We start from the raw sequence: 20,397 nt of genomic DNA on the forward strand, positions 1-20,397 counted from the left end.
CCGATTGGTTGTACAATCCACAAATACAGCCACTGTGGAAGAAGCCATTCGAAGTCCTGTTTATCAATTGCCACAAGCCGTATATGGGACAAAGCCAACATGTGGAACAAGGTGCTTTGATTAAATAAGACCAGCATTTAGCTTTTCACCTTGTATACAAGACGATGTACGGTGAAAACTAGCACTGCTCATTACACACACATCATCTCCACAGCAAGTCCTACTGACAGGAGGATCATGAAGTCGGGATGTTTTTATTCACCAACGACAGAGAAGCTGATGAGAACTGAGCTAAATGTAGAGCAAACTGCAAAAGAATAGACCTGTACTGTATGCGTTAGAATGGCTTAAACTAAAAAGCAACTCAGAATCTTTAATAAGACTTTAAAATTGATGTCTACAGAACTACTCTTGCCAATCTGACTGAGGTGGAGCTATTTTGCAAAGAGGAATCAGCAAAGATTTCAATCCTAACATGTGCAAAGCAGTTACAGTCAGATCAACCTGTGTGTCCTGGTGACGGCTGGGTGTGTCCTCTCTCCAGACACTGCAGGACTAGAATCTAGGTGTGTGGCCAAGTCATTTACTCATGTAGCTCTCTGACAATCACTGGTGCTTGAAGGTCAACCACTATCGGGAGAAAACCCTCTTCATTCTTGGCTATTCGTGTTTTTCTCCTTTGCGCTCGCTGAACAGCCCTGAGAAAGCACTTACCTCTCCAAAGTCGATGCCCTAACCAATTGCTCCCCAGTCCAAGATGTTTCCTCCTCCGAGTCCATCACTCACCTTCCATAAGCTTCTCCGGATCCTTCATCCGTCTCCCCGGCCATCAAACACAGCTCCGTCCAGCTGGAATCCTCTCTCTCCGGATCAAGCTCAGCACCTCATCACCGAGCTGGACTGAAGCTTTTCCCCTCAGAGCAACTTTCACCTACAGAAACAGTAAGACAGCACAACAATATATATTTGTCTTATCCTTTGCACCAATCAAATTCTGCAACTTGTTTCCATTCTTTCTTAGAAAATGAACTCAGGACTTGGAGTCGTTTCTGCATGTCGGTCAGAAAACTGAATCAGAACAAAACCTACAGGCCTGTAATGATAAAAACAATTTGATGGACAATAAACTGTGTGATGACTTTATGCAATAAACAATAACATTGTTGTTTTGAGACATTTTCAGGTAAGAAAATGATAGCAGCATAATAATGCAAGTACACCATCTCAAAGATGAATGAACTTCAATTTCTAATGAACATTTAACACGAACAAAACACCCAAAACAACAAATATCTCTTAAAGTAAAAGTTCCCTTAAAAAAGAACCTAGTTAAAACCAATGGACCAAACTGATGCCTTGTGTCATCCTGTGAAACAAACAACAATCATGAAAATGGAAATTATTGAGTTTGTTTTAATTTACCATTATTTATTGATTTATTGCTTAATGCATCATTTAACTTATGTTCAGAATTAAGCAAAACCGAGTTAGTTTATTTCAAAGATATCCTTGGTCAACTTCATGGTCATAATGCAATGAAATATAAAACAGTGTAAATGTACTCCAGCAAGGTATTGTATGTTTTTTTTTTTTATCCTTTTATAAAACTCTGTCTTGTTTGTTTGACTTTCCAAATGAGGCGAATACACTGAACTGTGGAATTTTTACAAGCTCAATTTCAAGACTTCCTCTCCCTTAATGCCGATCAGCGTTCCTAAGCTGCATGAACTGTTTGCCTCATGCTCTTAACCAGCCCCTGAAAATAGAACAATCAGCCCAGCGCTGCAGAGCCAATGAAGCCGCAAACCCTTAATGTGTTTGCATTCCCCAGCTTCGACTGCCTCTTCAGGATCTGGGCAAACAGCAGCTAGCAAATGAAAGTGACGCAGCGGGGAAGGGCAATAACATGCATGCTTCCTGCATCGCTTCCCGTTTCCCTGACATGTTTATGGCTGCGCCCGTGGAGGAGTGTCTGCCTCCTCTCTCTCTCCGCACGTGTGTATATGTGTGTGTTTGTTTGTGTGTGGTGTGTATATGCAGATAGAGTGCTAGAAGACAGACTGTTCCCCTGCTGTTCCCCGTAGAGACTGTGATTATCTGCTCTCCCCAGGACAGAGACCTCAGCCAGCAGCTGTTCCGCCGCTCGGCGACCTTATTGATGAGCCGCCACCGGTCGTGACAGGCGGACCTCGTGTCACGGCACGCCCGAGTCGCGGACAGGACCGGGAAGGAATCGAAGGCCAACTTACTTTGAGGGGAGGATTTGTCAAAAACTCTCTCACGCCATGAAGATTGAATTTGGCTCAGGCTGCAGCTGTATTTTGCCGTGTAGAAAAATGGGGCCAATTTGAGATTGAAATCTCAAAAATGTTCAACTTGAAAAGATTTTTTTCTAGTAAATTTCTGAAATTTAAAAATTTGAATTTCTTCTCTAGCAAAATTTTGACTTTTCAGACTGAGAAATGTTTTTGTTTCCTACAAAATTTTGAGGATTTTGGTGGAAATTTACTCCGTTGTTTTCCCCATTTACAATGGCACCAAAACGCCGTCGTACTCAGACTCATAATCTGCAACAAGTTTCTTTTTGAAGGCCGATAAGAGCATTTTCAACCAGCTGAAAGTCTGAGGAACGCTGTTCAAATCAAACGTTCCTCATTTAAAGTACCTGCCATTTGATTATTAGTTGCAATTTTTTTTTTTACTATCAATACAATTTCTATCAATTTGTACAAATGTGTTTCAAATGGTGTTTGTATCTGGTTCCCTTCTTACCAAAACAGACTTTACTTTAACAATAATGTTTAACATTGCATGGGATGGGGATCTAATTACTCCTCTGCACAGAGATAAATCCCTACCAAGGCAGCAACAAGTTGGGGAGGAGGGACAGTTTTCTCCTCAACAGACTGCAGGAGAAAACGTTAGTCCTCTTTGGTTCTGTGTCCTCTCTGGGATTTTTTTTGTCATAATTTAAACTGTGTGACGAGGAATTTGATTGGTTTTTAAACCTTTTTTAAAGCAAAGACTGACCTTGACATGGGTGATCTTGAGTCATTTTTAATTAATTTACACCTAAATCATCCAGATGTTTTTTTTTTTTACCACTATTTATTTTTTTTATGCTTCACATTCTTCACTATAGTCCAAGCTTCCTTGTGAAGGTTTTATCTGAGCAGAGTTGTCTCCTAGATGGCACAGATCTCGTTATCAGGACATTTCTCCTAGAGAAAAGAGAGCACTACAAAAGGAGAGAGAATAAATCATTTGGCTTCAGTTATTGTAATTCAAAATGAAGATAGCGGAGCCTGGCTGCTAAAAATAAAGAGTGCCTTGTTAAGTTTTGACTATAAATGATATCGCCTCGACTCTGGTGCAAGTACTCGTATCAAAAGTTAGAAAAACAGATTTCATGAGCCTCCGTGAGCTGACAGGGAATGTCATGATTGGCAAATTGAGTAGATGTTGTTGTTTGCCTAAATTCTCGGCAAAGTTTGCTTTGCTAATACAAAAACTAATTAGGACACCAACAAACGAAAAAATAAAATAAAATTCTTAGTCTTTTCTGACCAAAAAAAAAGACCAAAACAATTTGAAAAATGAAAGTTGAGCTGACGGGAAAAGCCGCAAGTCGGAAAAAGAAATAATGCGTTGGAAAATATATTTACAAGGCAAACGTCCGTGTTAGACGAGTCTGGAGGGTCCAGCACATCAACCTTGATTTGAAAGGGCAAACAATACATCCTTCACTCATAACAAACAGCTGCCAATTTAATGTTTTATCTACTTTTTTATGTCTGCTTTTGCTACTTTTATTCTGTGTCAATTAATCTCATTACAAAAAGAAAGAACTAAAGCTACATATTTTATTAAAGAAGGCACTTAAATGACAAATGTATGTATTTTGACATATCCGCTCTTTTGTGTTCAGCCTTACATCTTACATAGATAAATTATTAATTTCTGTGTAGAAAATTGAGAAATACATGAAAATGGTCGGATTTTAAAATAAAAAATGTGAGCACACAGCAGCCGGGAACACAGCCAAGAGTTGGCAAAAAGCCATTATGTTCCATTTGTTTATGTTACATACCACTACGGCATCCCGAGAAGAAAACAGTAATAGATTAAATAGTCAACAGATTCAATTTGAGCTCAAAAACAAAAACAAAAAAACATGACAATTTCATGGTTTCAGGTTAAAAATGCATTAAAATAATGTAAGAGTCCAAAACTTTAGGACACTTATCACAGCCCTCAGTCGTTGTAAGTCTGTCTACAGATAGTTTTCTCTCACCGAGTGATTCGCTGCAGTCAGAGACTCGTTTCTTTGGCTCAAACATGGAGAAAAAAAGTCACAGCTTAGTAACACTCAGAGTGGTTATTGTTTTGGGTTTTCCTCCATTTACATTCAAAATTGTAATTGTTTAGTGCTCATAGTACTTGTTTTACCAAAGGGGAGAATGTGTTTGGTTGGATGAAGGGAAATCTGGCTCAGGATGTTTCGTGTTGCCTTCATTGATGGAGTTTTGCTACAAGTGTTCACCACATTGTGAAGCATCCTGTTATAATGATGTGTTTTGGCTTGAAGACGATACAGTACGTTATTAATATATGGGAGTACACAACCAGGCTTCAGGACCTGAGTCAAAAACCTTTTTTTTTGGTGTCAGAAAATTACACATTTCTTTGAAAAACTGTAGAAAATTAGTTGTAGTTTGTTGATGTTTTTATGCTTTTGAGATTTGAGGGTTTTCTGACTAAAATATAAGAATAAGACCTTTGACATTTCAACATCAATCCATTAAAAAAATTTTTTTTGTTTATTTTTTTTTCTTACATGTTTTTTGTTAATGCTCCTAAACACGTCCTACCTTTGTCTCATTTAGGTTTCTTAGCAATTTCACATCTGTAACAAACAGATTTCAGTCCAAATGACTCTATTCTAGGTGTTCATTAAAAACAATCTATCACAGGCCAACCCATGAGGGATTTGTTCTCAATGGAACAATTAAACAGGATTACCCTTTCTGCAATCTATTGCTGCCTTTATGCTGGGAACTGTCACTCTGATCTGTTTATTAAATTCAGACGTTTTTCCACGTTTGTCGTGACACAGCGTGTGGAGAACTGCCATCTCAGATAGAGCTCCAATATTTACAGTGGTGACACTATTGTGTTGGTGGCAGTGTTCCCATAACAATATAGAGTCCAAGGGTAAAACCTTCACACAGAAGCCGGAACAAAAGAGGGAATAAGTTAATCAAAACAGAAAGTTTGTTGGCATGAGGACTGATGTTTTCATTTTGAGGGAGTAACCTGAATAACAAATACCCTAAAAATATTGGGAAACTTGAAAATATGACAAAAACTCTGATCTTTTAGACAAAATTAGATTAATCTCTGCTAAGACATATATTGATTTCGAGGTGTGTCATTGATTAGGCGGGCTGTGAGCCGTTAAACTGAGGATGTCCTCTCAAGTCACTGCAGCTGAACCCCAGTCCTCTGTAAATCTCAAACTTTATCCTACCGCTCCTCTAGAAGAAGACACCAAGATACCATTTCAGCTTGAGGCAGGATTTAACCTTTGACTTAGTACCTATGACCTCTCTCAGAGGAACTGAATGGTAGTTAAATTCTTAGCTTTAAATCTATCAAATGCAACCTGAAGATCAAGACTTACAGACTCCAACGGCGCTGCATCATCTGCATGAAGCAAATTCTGTGAAGAGGAATGTCCTGATAACAGTCAGTCATTTCAAATGATATGTTTCTGGATACATCGTCTCAATTTTTAACAGTATAAACTGGTACAAGTTAAATGGCCCGACTTTAACAATCATTTTGATCACTTGAAGTGCTTTACACTTACAGGCCACAAACACCCATTCACAAATGTATGCACCAATATGTAGATGGGGAAATAACTCTGGCTTATGTCTCTTGCCCAAGGGCACATCAGCATGTGACAAGAAGAAACTGGAATCAAACCTACAACCTTCCAACTTCTCTACCTACTGAGCCACAGTCCACTGTACAGCTGAACCAACAAAATACCTCTAAGAAATGATTTTGCCTTTTTGACTAAGGAAGGCTGCTGAAGGCTTTTTGTGTTGTTGAAAAATTGTCTTGTGAAATCTTTAAAAACCCTACTTTCTGTGCTTCCTGTTTTGGGAACCAAACAACTGCAGAATACATTTGGCATGTCAAGCAGTTTAGATGGTGGCCAGATTTGCCCAAGAAAAAAAAAGGAAAGAGAACGTGATCGTCTGTGAAATGATTCCTCGGAGATGCTCAAAAGCATGAGTACCCTTCGAACCTTGAAGTATTTCACTCAAACATGAATAATGATAGGGCAAAAAAAAGGGGGGGGGAAAGAGGTCAAAGGATCACAGAAATCAGAGTCATCCATCCCCAGGGCCCTCTTAAGTATATACCCCGAATTTCATGGCAGTCCGACCAAAACCTGTTGACATATTTCTCTCTGCAGTAGATGACCCTTTGCGGTCCCTGGAGAAACATATTCCTGTATTGTTGATGCATTTCTTGAGCGGTATTTCTCGTTTACCTGCAGCAGCGTATTCTCCAGGGTGCACTTAGGAAACAGTGAAAGTAGGGCGGAGAGTGTGACCCTGCTGCGGTGAATGGGAATGACTCTTCTGCTCCTGCCTCGACCAGCCGGGACGAAGGAGTGAATGCATGCCGGGGAGCGTGTCAGAATGTGAATCTAAACAAGCTATTACCGAGGGAGTGGGGCTGTGCCGCAAACAAGGTGGATGAAAGTGAACACAGACTCTCTTGTTAGCAAAAAAAAATAAGAAGTGCACCCCCTTATTTTGGGGGGAGGGAGGGAGTGGAGAAATTTGAGGGAAACAACCAATTTACCTTCCCAACGCTCTCTTTGTTCAGGCTGGAACAGAGGAGCCGTGGCTTTCCGGAGATTGTTTTGTGCACACATTCATCAAACCCCGGGGTAAAATAAGGCTGCTAGAGCTGTTTGGGCTTACGCCGGGATTCAACTTGTTAAATATACCATAGTGTTATTGAAAATCATGCAAAGCAGCTCTGTTTGTCAAGCGACTCGCTTGCGACTGTTTGCGCCGTACGCAAATCTCCCCCGTGATTATGAGATTGGGCCGTAAGCGCTGGCTGAAAAAAAAAAAACGAAACAAGTAACTGTAGCTAAGCCGCCCATTGAATTCACCTCTAACCGCATTTGAGAGATCATCATGTGCTTTAGCTTGCGGTAAGACGCGGTTTGCGCACAAGAAAAAAGGGCCTGAGAGCCTGTGCAAACAAAGCCACGGCATTTGACGTGTACGTCGACACTAAACACGGTCGATGTTAAGAACAAATGGCAGAAGGAGAGTGCGTGCACACTGCCAAGGTCCTTTCTGCCCCCCGTGGTCGCTCGCTGATCGGGGATGATAAATGGCTGGACATGGCCGAGCCCTCATTTGGCTCACGCGGCATCAGGTGATAAAAGTGGAGCCCTTGTCAGGGATGGAGAGTGCTCCGCTCTGCAAGGACAAGGCCTTAGACCCACGGAGACATTAGAGGAGAACGGACTTAATATTCACCACAGGCAGGCAGCACTTTTACAGAATGGCCGTGGGAATGGGAAAAAAAAAAAAAAAAGAAATGCCCACTAGCAACTTTGTAGAAGAATTTAAGTGAATGTAGTTTGTATTGTGGCTCTGCAGCAACCATTTGTAGGTTATTGATCACCTGGCCATCTGAGCTGTTGAATGCCATAAGATACTAGCAAAGGCATTCAAAATTTCAAAATTGAAAATTCTTGAGCTTGTTTCACTTTTGTCACATTTCAAGCTCAAATGTATGTTTTACTGGGATTTTTGTAATAGACCAACACAAAAAAAATAATAAAAAAAAATCAGGCCACTTTGCAATTATCCACCATTAAGCATTTATTTGTCTACCTTATAAAATCCCAATAAGGAAAAATTCTAAGTCTATTGACATAGACAAGGGCGCAATATTCTGTGGCGCTATTGTGACAACAAAAAAAATATTTTTAAAAATTATGTATTACAAACTTTTTAGATAACTGTTTGGGTGTGACTGCATGTCAGCCTTCAAAGCACCAACAACATAAATACTGTTCTTAAAAACGTCACTGAAACAAGTATGATTTCCACTTATCTGTACAGTAACTGCATTTAATATTTTTTGACTTGCTAATTTTTATTGGTGCTCTTGCAGAACAAACAGTGGAGAAAATAGCAAAAAAATTAAATTTCTGGCAACACTGTCAAACTGGAAGTCACCAACAAAAGGATAAATCAAAGTTCTTAAAATACATGTTTTCAGGATACACGATAAACGATCCGATAAATGCCCAGCTCTAACTCCCAATAAAATGAATCACAGTTGGGGGTCGTAATATAAAACATGAATGGTTCCAGGTGTTTCAATACTTTTGCAAGTCACTGTTTTATTAAGCAAGTTAATATGCTAGAAGGCATCTACTCCTTAGTTTTCTTGGATGAAACACTGCAACTCTGCTTTTCTTTTCGCAGCCAATGAGGCGTTGTGAGGAGGGAGGCCACCAGGCGCCCGCAGCACACTTTTGGACGATTAATTATCTTAGCAGGCCTTACCCGGCTAATCACTCATGAAACAGAGATTTTGCATAATTCGAATCTACTCCGACAAAGTGAAAAGAAGAGGGGAGTGGGTGGGGGGGAAATCTTTAATTAATGGAATCAAGCAAACAAAGTGAAAGCCACTGCTAATTACATTCAATCAGTGCGTAATCATAATGTTGTGTGTCTCAATTACAGGATTTTAATGTCCTCATCATTGTAATCGCACACAGCGCATTTAGATTCGCGCAGCCAGCCCACTCTGTTTAAAGATGCCCACCCAGCTTCCTAATATAGCAGTGTGCTGCCTTTGGGATAATTGATTTGGTTTAATATAATAGAAGACAGAGAAAGAGGAGAATCTCAAAGGAAATAGGGCTGTCATGAGCCTTCAGTGCTGATGTAACACTGTACCCTCACCTCCATCTCCTGATCTCTGAAAAACTAATGAAGTTGTATTTGCATGCAGTCTGGCACCGCGTAGTGACACTCTGTCTACTTTGTGGAGTTTGAAAATGATTACTTTGTCATCAGGAGCACATCTATTTTTGTCTGTGTCGTGGTAGAAACGGAAAAAAAAATACTTCTAGTGAGGTGAAGAAGCAAACGTAATAAAATCTAAGCTTTTAGAGCAGGAGAAACGCTCCAAAATATCATGCCCCATCTGCTGTTTACTACTGTCATCTGATTTGAACTTGTATGCTAGTTTTCAAATTACAGAGATTAATTCTATTTGGCAGATCATTTTATAGAGCTGGTGAATGTAGAGTCGAGCGCTTTCATAATTGATTTGCCAGTCATCCTATAGGCGCGTTGCAACGTGGTGTCACAGGTGCAAGATACCATCAATGACTACTATTGATTTTCACTGTCAAGTTGTCAACATAAAGCGTTAAATCTAAAATGTAGGAGTGACATATCAAAGAAAAAAGGATGCAGTGCATTGTCAACACTACAACAAGTAGATAAGGTCCAATGGTATCACATTTCACAGGTAAGGAAAAAGTTTTAATAAAAAAAAATAGCAAGACAGAGGGATGTAGGTCAGCTATGTTAGCTTGACTTTGACAACATCTACATCTTAACATGTAGATGTGCTGCAGAATTCAGTTCAGTGTTTCAGTTCAATTGAAAAAGAAAAGAAAGGCGATCCACACACCAGATCATCAGTAGAGCAGGTGTTTAAATTAGCTAGTCAACCATCGCTGTGTTCAGACAATCACTGATTAATAATGATCGCAAAATAAACATCAAACCTGAAAATACGATACGGTAACGTAATGGCTGAATGTTCTGTTCTTTACATGGGAAATGTCTGCATGTGCCATTGGGTTCAAAATCAAAACTGCAATTTAATACATTAGCAAATTTTGAGCTTACATACAGATCCTCGTCTCTTTTTGGTGTTTGTCATTGTGGTTTCTTGGTTTTGTTTTTTCTCTTCCTGCAGGTTTAGAGGCAGACTTCAAGGGTGTTGGTTTGTGTTCTCACTCTGCTTCCATGGCTCACTCTTTCCTTTTAAAAACATTTTTCCCCCATTTCTCCCTTTTTCTTCATTCAATTCTAAGTGCTACACTGCTGGACAGGACATGTTTAAAATATATATTTTTGATTATATTTTCTACAACAGCTAAAGGTTATTCAGGGACACCATTGGGCTCCAAAGGTTGGCCTGGTTAACTTACTCCATGTCACATGTGATGATTATTATAATTGTCCCATTTAGCCATAGGTTTTTCTGCAATTATTTTTGCAAATATTAATGTCAATATGTCAATGCTCTAATTTACCTCCTGTCAGTCTGTCGCTGCACGCCAAATATTAGCCATCTGGGAAGGCAGCGTGTGTGGAGCTGATCTATCTGATCTGTGTACTAAGGAGCTGATTATAAATGATGTTTGATGGGCAGGCTCCTGAAGCTTTCATGAGATGGAATTTCCATAACTCATTATCCTGCAGGTTTAATAACTGTAATCATATTAATCCTTGGATTACAGTCGCATCAATCAAACACATTTATATTTAAAGGATGTTAGGATTCCTGCTAACAGGTGTTTAGTGGTTTTTCTGATGGATGGCTTCAAGTCTGGTTCATTTGCCTTCTGCCAGTGACAGGAGGCAAAAAAATGGAGCCTGTCAGAGAAATGATATAAGAAAAATTTGTTACAGTATCAGATTGAACATAGTGCAGCTTGTTACATGCAGGTCCGGCATTACTTGAAGCAGTAAGTAATGGAGTAATGGAGCAGTTTTGTCAAAACGGTGTTTTAGCTATTTTCCCAAGCACAGAGCATAATTAATCAATTTACTGAAAGATGTAAAATTTGTTTTTCTTTCAAAACAAAGTGAACACAACAATGGGATTTTTAAAAATATTAATTGCAGTTAAGACATTTTTTTAAAGCTATTAATTGAAAATAAAACACTTTTTTTTAATCACTGTTTGAAATGCATATTTCCTACAAGTTTGAACCAGAAGCTATCCACACAACTGAACCGCCATCTTGGTAGGCAAGCACAACGCAAAATATAGACAAAAATATAGTACTCAAAAATAGTAATAGTTTTATTTTACTTATATTGTTTATAAATTAAACAGAAACAAGACGACAGCTAGTTGTAAGCTTGTGGCTTGTTTTATTGTCAAAGCAACTCCATAGCAACTGTCATGACGGTTAGTTACAGATACCTACCAAGATGGCTGTCAGAAAAACAGTTTGCAGAAGTGTGACGTCACATAAGATAAGAACTATTTATTACTTCTTGTTTTAATTCTTCTGAATTACTTAAATTATTTCTACAACAATGAGAGAAAGAAAACATCCAACATTTATTTATTAACATCTTCAAAATCAGAAGTCTTAAAACATCTACGGCGAGTCATAGACTATTCTTGGGTGCTAAACTTTCTTGGGTGCTGAACTTTCTAACGATAAGGTCTCAAAGAACAGAGTTGTTTTCCTTTTCAAGGTTACTCATTTTCTTGCATGTTGAAAGCTTGTCTTTAATTACGTTCTTTATGATGATTTGTTACTTCACAGCTTTTTAAACTGGCGTGCTGGGCAGCAATTTGTGTGACATTTAAGCAGGTAAGAGAGCCTCCGCTTGGTCTGTTTGGGTGTAATTTTGGTTCACACTCTCAAGCACAGACATGTCTGTCTACAAGATGTCTGGTTGTCAGTTTACCACAGATCTACTGCAAGCTGGGTGGTTAAGTTAGTTAAAGATGCTGCTTTGATGTGCAGCTAGGTACTAGAGGGGGGTCACAGACCAAAGAGGTTCTGCATCCTGTGGGTGTTGGCCAAAGAGTCTTTTACTGGCAGAACATGACTTCACTGGCTGAGGATTTTCTTTATTATGGTAACCATTTACTGCAACCGACACTAAAACTACGACTCCCACACTCACCACGATAAAAACAAGTTGTTGCTAGTTGGCAAAAATGCTACACCAGCCAGCTTCTCACCCTACATAGGTCAGTGGGTGGTCAGACTTAGCAGTTTGATAGCTAAGTCAAACTTCCTCATTTCTATCAATTCCAGTAGCAGCTAGCAGCTAACGCTAATGTTGACTTACATGTAGAAAGTGCAGATTTGCTTATAAGGCGTAAATATTCCGAAAATGTGTACATCAAAAGAAATGATTTTGACTGGAGGAAAATTAAAAGAGCTTTTATGCAGTAGATGATGTCGGTAGGTGAAGAATTAAAGCAGATAACGTTTTAAAAAGCTGACAATAATTTCAGTCTTTTGTTGAAATTAGAACTGGCAAAAAAGTTGTCATAAAAAAACAAACTTCTTAATTTTCAGACATCATCACGAAACACTTTGTCTCTGATCAAATGAATTACCTTTATTAATTGTCTTAATTACAATGACTTGAATAATGTCCACCGAAAGGTAACATTTGTAATTCCCTTTGAAACAAAAAGGAATTTTAAATATAAATGTCTTACATGATTTGGTTTAAATTAAACAACAACAAAAAAGATTAAACTGCTGCAGCCAAAACATTTTGATGACTATGGGAAATTGTAAGTGGCCTGTCCCTGCACAAGTATCAAGTTCTTTCTAGTTATTCAAGTTCTAACTAGAAAGCCAGTTGAGAACTAGCTTTCTCAACTAGTGCAGAAAGCTACTCCAATCATGAATGTTTGTTTTGCCATCGCTAAAGCCAACATGGTATTTAGCAGAAGCTAATGCTAATTACTAGCTTCTTTTCAAATTATACCCGCCTGTGAAAAACTATAACCCTCGAGCACCAATTTAATTGTTCTATGATGCCCTTAAATATTGTAGTTATGTTTATACCTTGTTCTCTACTGCCAGAGTTTTAATTTGTTCCTGTTAGTTTCCTGTTTTAAATAAAGTTATTGGGGGGCGGGAGGTGTGGGGGGGGAGGTAAGAGAGAGACAGAGAGAGAGAACGTGAGAACTGTGGCATAAACAGTTTTCAAAATAAGAACGTGAACATCTAACTACTTTAACAAATTCTTCACCGGCGACACCAAAACATGAATAAAGATGTTAAACATTCAACTAACTTGAAAGCTTACAAAATAGCTAAATAATTAATGCTTCAGAATTTATCCAAGAAAACTGATTAAGGGGAACCTAAGTGTGCTAAATATTTTAAAAGATAGCAAAGGTGCTAAGCTAAATTAGCTCTGCTATTAGCATATCAGCAGCAGTGTGCCCACCCACTGCTGGCCACGCCCAGCTGGAGGTTTGAGAAGACGCAGCACACACACAAAAAAATATGGAAGCAATAGTAGCTTCTTTGGTGTCATCTATGAGAGAAGCAGCTAAATAGATGAACTCTGAGCCAGTTTTCAAAGTGAAAGACAGGAAATGCAGCTAGCAGCAGGAAAAACTCTGCCAGTAACTCTGTCTAGGAGAAAGACGAGGTTTGGTGTATTATCTAGTGAAAGAGAACATTAGGTTGTTGGCAGCTGATGCTTGTTTGTGTCGCACATGGCACACACAGTTCATGCCATTAGGTTATGAATAACAACTCACTTGTGTCATTAGAAAAGTTTTATACAGATTTTAGTATTAAAGTGTAATTAGTTTAATGGCCTCATTTAAAATTAAAATTTTTATCATTTATAATCTCATGTATTTATTCAATGTCTAAAATGTCATTATGCAGACCAGGTAAATAGCTGCTCTTTCTGAGAAAAGCTGAATGTATAAACAACTCGATTATCTGAAAGAACAAGATGTAATTTTTAAAAACCGCACCCTGGAATAAAATGTCGCTTAGAATTTATTGCAGAAATGTGTATGAATCAAACTTTTTAATTTGCGGTGGCAACGCATTTCAGCTGTCCCCTTCTTAACCTCACCAACCCTTCTTTAATGAGCTCCTTATTTGGGGCAGATTTAAAGTATTGGTTTCTACACAGCCTTCTTGGTCCAAACAGCAAATTCCCTCCCAGATCCAGATCAGAATTTTATCCAGCAGCAATAAATCAAATCAAAATCAAATTTACTCACCGTCGTTCTCAGTGTGTCAGAAAGTGACATCAAAACAGTTTTCAAATCACTGAATAGTCAGGAGTGATGACAAATTTGCAGATCTTCGTGATCATTTAAGGCATGAATGTCAAATTGAGGATATTAATGATTTATTTGAACTGTCTATTTTCTCCTGATTGTACAACATTTAACTGCACTTTTTCTTTTCTTTGAAAAATCTAGTGCGAAAATTCAAATTCAACTGGATTTTATTTAATCCACAAGGCCAAAAATATTTTAAAATGAATGTTTTCAAAAGTAGAGCTAAATGTTCTGGAATTCTGTGAAACATTACTAGACCAGGGATTAATAGTGTCTTGTTAGTGATTCCGACTGAAAACTTATGGATATACTGAAACCGTCTTCCTCAGTTTGAAGAAAGAAACATAAAGACTGTTGGAACACCAGCGTCATGGTCCAGAGAATCTTATCCCGACGGGATAACCATGAAAAACAGTCAAATCTTACACCAGTTCAACATTTAACACCTTTGCACTTAATTAAACTTCTCAGCAAACTGACCACCTGGGCAAACCAAGGGCTTCCAGAGAAAGGTGATCTAGTCAAATGAGAAAACGTTTGACCCATTGCGTCAATGTTTTAAGAAGTCGATGTGAGGCTTTCTGTTCTTCACACAATAACCCGACTGTCGGGCACGGTGGTGGCGACCAGTCATAGCTGTGTCTCCATTTTTTTTAATCCCCTTGTTTCCGCTGAGCTCATTTATTTTTGTCGTTCCAATCTGTGCAATTCTACAGTCAAAGGAAACTCAATTGGATGGAACGAGCAGCTACCTTATTACTTCAAAATAAACCTCTGTGTCCAATATCAAGAACTTCTTTACAGTTATTTAATTTTTCATTCAGTACAAAAATAAATTGGATTGAACTGGAATATCCTAATCTCAGTGCTCATTGTGACACTGGCTATGACGGAAAGGCAGGTCTTGCCTGCAGCACGGTGAATGTGCCACTGAAAACGTCGGGATGTAAATAATTTGTTGCATTTTTCTTGGGAACCGTGAGTGTGTGTGGTCCAACAGCACATCAGCTAAAGAAACATAAAGCGCCGGCGATCCCCCCCACCCCCCCGCTGCTTCTCTCTGGTCCTCATCTCGTTTGTAAAACATTGCAATAATCGTAGGGGGGTCTGCAGAGGATAAAGAATCCGTCAGCCCGTTGTTTCAACCTTTCATTTCCTCCCCGCTGCGTTCTGTACACGCCGCTGCCACCGCTCTGACAGCGAGTGTGTTTCCAACCCAACTGTCAGGGTAGATTGACAGGCGGAAAAGGTGTTCGTGTGTGGATGTGTGTGTGTGTGTGAAAGAGAGCAAGGGTAGTTATGGGATACAGCCGAATGATTGACAGGTTAGTGCCTCAGAGTGGCAAAGGACTGTCATCCCTGTAGATGGGATGGCCTAGTTGGTTTCTACCACTGATGCAAATTTGTTATTTATTCGTAGTTTTTCTGTTCTTCTACTTAAATACTGTCATGGTCGCAGCTTTTAATGGAATAAGTGACACTGATTGATATGTGAAATGTAATGTATGATGTATTGTTTTTGATTCTAGAGCTGCGGTTACCTCTAATAACATGCAAAAGCATCAAATGCTTAAGTGCTGAAGACTTTAAATAACAGTGAAACGAGCAGGAATAAATCCATAATCAATCATTTAGTCACAAAAACCTGTTTGTTTTGGCCATCAAGCATATTCTAAGTAAAGATTAATCATTTGAACACAGTATGCAGATTAGTTCAATTAGGGATAATTGGGCATAGCCTGTACGATTACTAGAATGCTTACAATATTACTGGTATAGATTCATATTGAAAAAAATGTTGAATATTGTGGAAAAAGTTCAATATTTTTAGCCAGCCGTTTTGAACAGTGAAACTCAAATTAAATACAATCACTACACAGAGTGAAATATTTCAGTTCTTTTGTAATTTTAATGATTCTCTACTGACTCAAACTAAGACCAAGAAGTCAAATTATTCTTTCCTCCAATCTGACGAAACTTAGAATGAGGAGTCATTACTTTTGAGAACAAGTTGAAGCCCTATTATGCAATAAATGGTTGTGATTTTCAATTTAATCAAGCAATTCTAAAACTGAAAGTGTTTCTTTCTATTTGATGCCATTTCTCTTTCTAATGACATGTTTGAAAGCATCGTTGTTTGATGGTAAAGGCTTCAGAGAACATTTCTGACATGTGAAATGTTTCATTTTTACATGAACATTAGCTTATTCTGCTCAGCATTCAAGACAAGGCGATGTAAAAGTCCAACAACTAGAAAACGTGCTTGTGCAGGTTATCTGTTACAGATTTCAACCTTGGATTCTGTTCGCTCAGCCTTTAGATGAACTGAAATGCATCCAAATTCTGCTGCTTCTCCTGCAGGCTCTCATTTTCTCACCAGCATGCTGTCTGTCGAGGCGTTTCTCTCTCCCTCTTTCCGTCTTTCATCCACGCCTCCCTCTCTCTCCTGCTTCGCTCGCGCTCTGACACATATGCACCGTTCCAGAGCGGCTTCGACGGAAAACAGGAAACCAGAGACATGCGTCATGTTTACATGCTTCATAATAAAAACCAGTCATCATTTACGGTCCAATCCCATCGGTGAAATGGTTTATTTTGGGTTTCTATTAGAATTGTTATTGTTGTTAACTATGTTAAATTAAATCTAACGGACTACATGTATTCATACTGAACTTAATATGATGTATATTTGCTATGATTCATATGGAAGTTAAGGGCGGACATCTCCAGCAAATACTTTCCCCCCATGGTTTTCTCTAGATAACGAAGGTTTAACACACACACACACACACACACACACACACACACACACACACACACACACACACCTATACGGGTTTATATGTATTAGCAGGACAATTTTTTCAAACCAGTTTTTTGCAACATTAAACAGACACCCCTTTCCACTTATGCTAGAAAGACGTAGTAAGTTGTCAAAAATCTTGTTTGAGCTACACAACATAGATCTCACTTAAAAATTTAGATACACACATCAGAACTCAAANGTCATCTCATGACATCGAGAAAGCAAAATGTGTTTTCTCAAAATTAACTCAAGAATACCCAGGGTTTCCAGCCTGGCGGGCCACCAGGCTTTACTTGTGCCCCCATCAGGCTAAGCATTGCTTATTTTTTAAAGTCTCTTTAAAATGTTTGCATTTTTTTTTTAAGACTTTATAGTTGGTGTTCAGGTATTAATCCTCCAATATATTAATAACACATACTTATCAAGTGATATTTTCAAATTTCCAGTCAACTTTAAACATTTTTAACTGAGAAACACGACCGGGCCACTGGATGAATGGCTGCCCCAGCGCCCAACCACTGGGTTTAGCAAGTTTTCTGGGAGAAACCCTGAAACCACTGCAAAAACGTATTTGCAAAAAAAAAAAAAAAAGAAAAAAGAAAACAACTGAAAAAGCATGCGCTATTTTCCTTCTACTCACCTGTAAAGTTTCTATATTATCTCAGTCCATCCATATTCAAACAGAAACTTTTCAGAGCATACAATAATATGTCAGAACTTGCTACTACTTGTCATAAGGAAGTCATAATATCTTGCTGTGTGTGTAAAAGTCTTAGTTGGGTTCACATCTAACTAACTGAGGGTATTAAAAAACGTCCCACAACCTATGTAAGGAACCCTTAAGCCCTGTTGGGGCGGGGGCGGGGGGAGTCGTTTATTTTGTTGGAGACTTAAAAATCCACTCCCCATTTCTTCCTTCCGCTTCATTCAGGATCACATTTCAGTCCATGGATGCTGCGCGCGCTCCGGTATCTCCAGCGGAGCAATTCCTCGCTGTGAAGAAGCGAGATAAGGAAATTTTAAATTTTTATTATGTCATTATCCGAGCGGCGAACCTTGAGCTGCTCCCCCAGCCGGTTGGAGAGGACGGTCATGAATAATGCTAATGCTATGTAAACAGATTGGAAAACAGGCTGATGGAGGAAATATGGGAATCTGCAAGTAAATGTTGACTTTGAGAAATCGAGACAATTTATGGTGTTTAATGGATTAAATTGGTTCAAACTAAATCGGGAATATGTGTGTGTGTTTTAATAAATGCAACGTATTTGAAACAGTGATGCCTGATACACTGCCCACCTGGAAAAAATAAGCCCCAACACCCTGCGGTACATTTTATGCTTAAGAAAAAGAACATTTTTCTACTTCTAAAAATCACAAATAATTCAATATTTTCATAAAATTGTCCTTCATATATGTCCTTTACACCAGATTTTCTCAAACTGTTCCATGTCCAGATTGTCATTAGCTGCTTGGTAGGGAAGCTAACCTACGGACAATGCTACCAAACATATGAAGAAACAATAATGTTTAGAATATTTTATTCAATATACAACAATTGTTACATTGGTTTAGCATAAAGGCTGGCCAGGAGCTCTTTGGGGTGTTTTTACAGCAGAGCGGTTCATTTTATTGTCAAAACAATGTGTCGATTTTGCATTTGCTAGCTACGCTAGCTTGAAGAGCAAAGCAGCTTGACAAATTCGACTGGCAGCCAATGAGAGATGAGCATGGCAAACATTTAAATATATTACTTTAACTCATATTTAATAATAATAATTGGAAAGCATAGCATTTTATGCTAAAAAAAAGTATTATATTCAATTTTTTTTCTTTTTTTTTTTCTTTCAGCTTTCTGAGGCCCGCCTAGCGCCCTCTGGTGGAAGTTTATTAATACGTCAACAAACCCACTCTTCAATAACACTGTGTGCTGTATTTTGGGAAAAACACAGCTTTTATGTTGCTTTTCCAAACTGTGCTTTTTTTTTATCCTTTAAGTGTTTCCTGACTGTGAGCCATAAAATTGTTCCAGCAGTGGGGGTCGAGCTGTGTGTCAGACGTTGGGTCCAAACAGCAGGCAGGTTCTGTACAGCAGGCGGTGTGGAGGTGAGGGGTTTTAAAGGCTGCTTCACCAGCCTCCTGCAGTTATTTAAATTACTGAGCTTACCTGTAAATGATTAGGGTGGAAGAGGCTTAAGGCAGACAGTCTGAATATAGAAAAGGTGCTGTGGAATTAATTTGAACTTTCCTTTTGATGTGAATATTTATATAAGTCCTCAAAAATGTGTTTGAAAGCATGTCAAATGTCCATGTTAGAGCTCTTTACGTGTCAACATTTGCAGAAATGTCCTGTTGATTTCCTTGTAACTATTCAACGTTGTGTATGAAAGCAATCTACAAATAGTTATTATTGTTATTATTACATTGAGCAGATATAAGTCACAATAATATAACTGAATGTGTTTCATAATAAATACCTAAATATAACCGTATACAAAAATGTATACATTTATGCCACATGTCCAAGCACACAAACATCTATGAATATTTAGTACAAAAAGTAATTCCCAAATAAAGAATATATGTATATCTAAAAAATTTTTACATATTTGTTCAAACTATCACTGTGTTATGAAATTCGTGACAGTATCATTTGTGGGGAAAAAAAAAGAGAGCACATACACTCTCCCAGTGCTATCTGCAGCAGTACACCGCTCAGTCAGAAACAACCAATCAGAGCCAGGGGGAGGGTCTTGGGGTTGTCAATCATGCTAAAATCGTGAAAGTACGAACAAGTACGACAGCTAAAATGACAGATTCCAATCTTGCAAGACATTGTTTTCTTGCTTTTTATTATTATTACTGATTTGTTCAAAATAAATAAATAGTAACTGAATTGTTACTTGTGTACGCGCTGCTCACACCACAGAGCCTGCTGCAAATGCTAAGGCCATCGATGTCAGCGGATAAATGGTTTTCCTTAATGGTAAGTTGTTTCTCCACCACTAGCACGTCTAGCAGCACAGACACATGTGTGATTGACAGCGCTAAGACCCTCTTTCTGGATCCGATTGGTTGATTTGACTTGATGCATAGCATTTCTTTAGAAGGCAATAGTAGCTCAGGGACAGGATGGAGGAGCTTTATTTTTTCACAGATTATATGTCTGATATTATACAGTCACAATACAGTGACAGTTTTAACAAATACATAAAAAAAAGACATTTAGAGAAATGTCTTACTGCAGTTCTAAAATGAGAATTGGTATGTTATGTAACCTTCATGAATAAATATGGGAACGATGACGTCCACTGTACCTATTGATAAGGAAGCTGAACAGATACAGCTAAAAAATATTTTATTTCCCACAGATAAAGCATATTTCTGTATTATTTAATGATTATGCACACTGTTATTTGATTTTT

General features: G+C 38.5%; 1 long non-coding RNA gene across 1 annotated transcript; it reads left to right on the forward strand.

Moving 5' to 3' along the window:
- The first annotated feature begins 1,837 nt into the window (after positions 1–1,837).
- Positions 1,838–2,421, forward strand: LOC103149675 (uncharacterized). Its single transcript, XR_477494.2, has 2 exons — positions 1,838–1,995; positions 2,111–2,421. It is a non-coding gene; the product is annotated as an uncharacterized LOC103149675 (long non-coding RNA).
- Positions 2,422–20,397: the final 17,976 nt, after the last annotated feature.

Source organism: Poecilia formosa, unplaced genomic scaffold (genome assembly GCF_000485575.1).
Source record: "Poecilia formosa unplaced genomic scaffold, Poecilia_formosa-5.1.2 Scaffold233, whole genome shotgun sequence".
Classification (NCBI taxonomy): Eukaryota; Metazoa; Chordata; class Actinopteri; order Cyprinodontiformes; family Poeciliidae; genus Poecilia; species Poecilia formosa.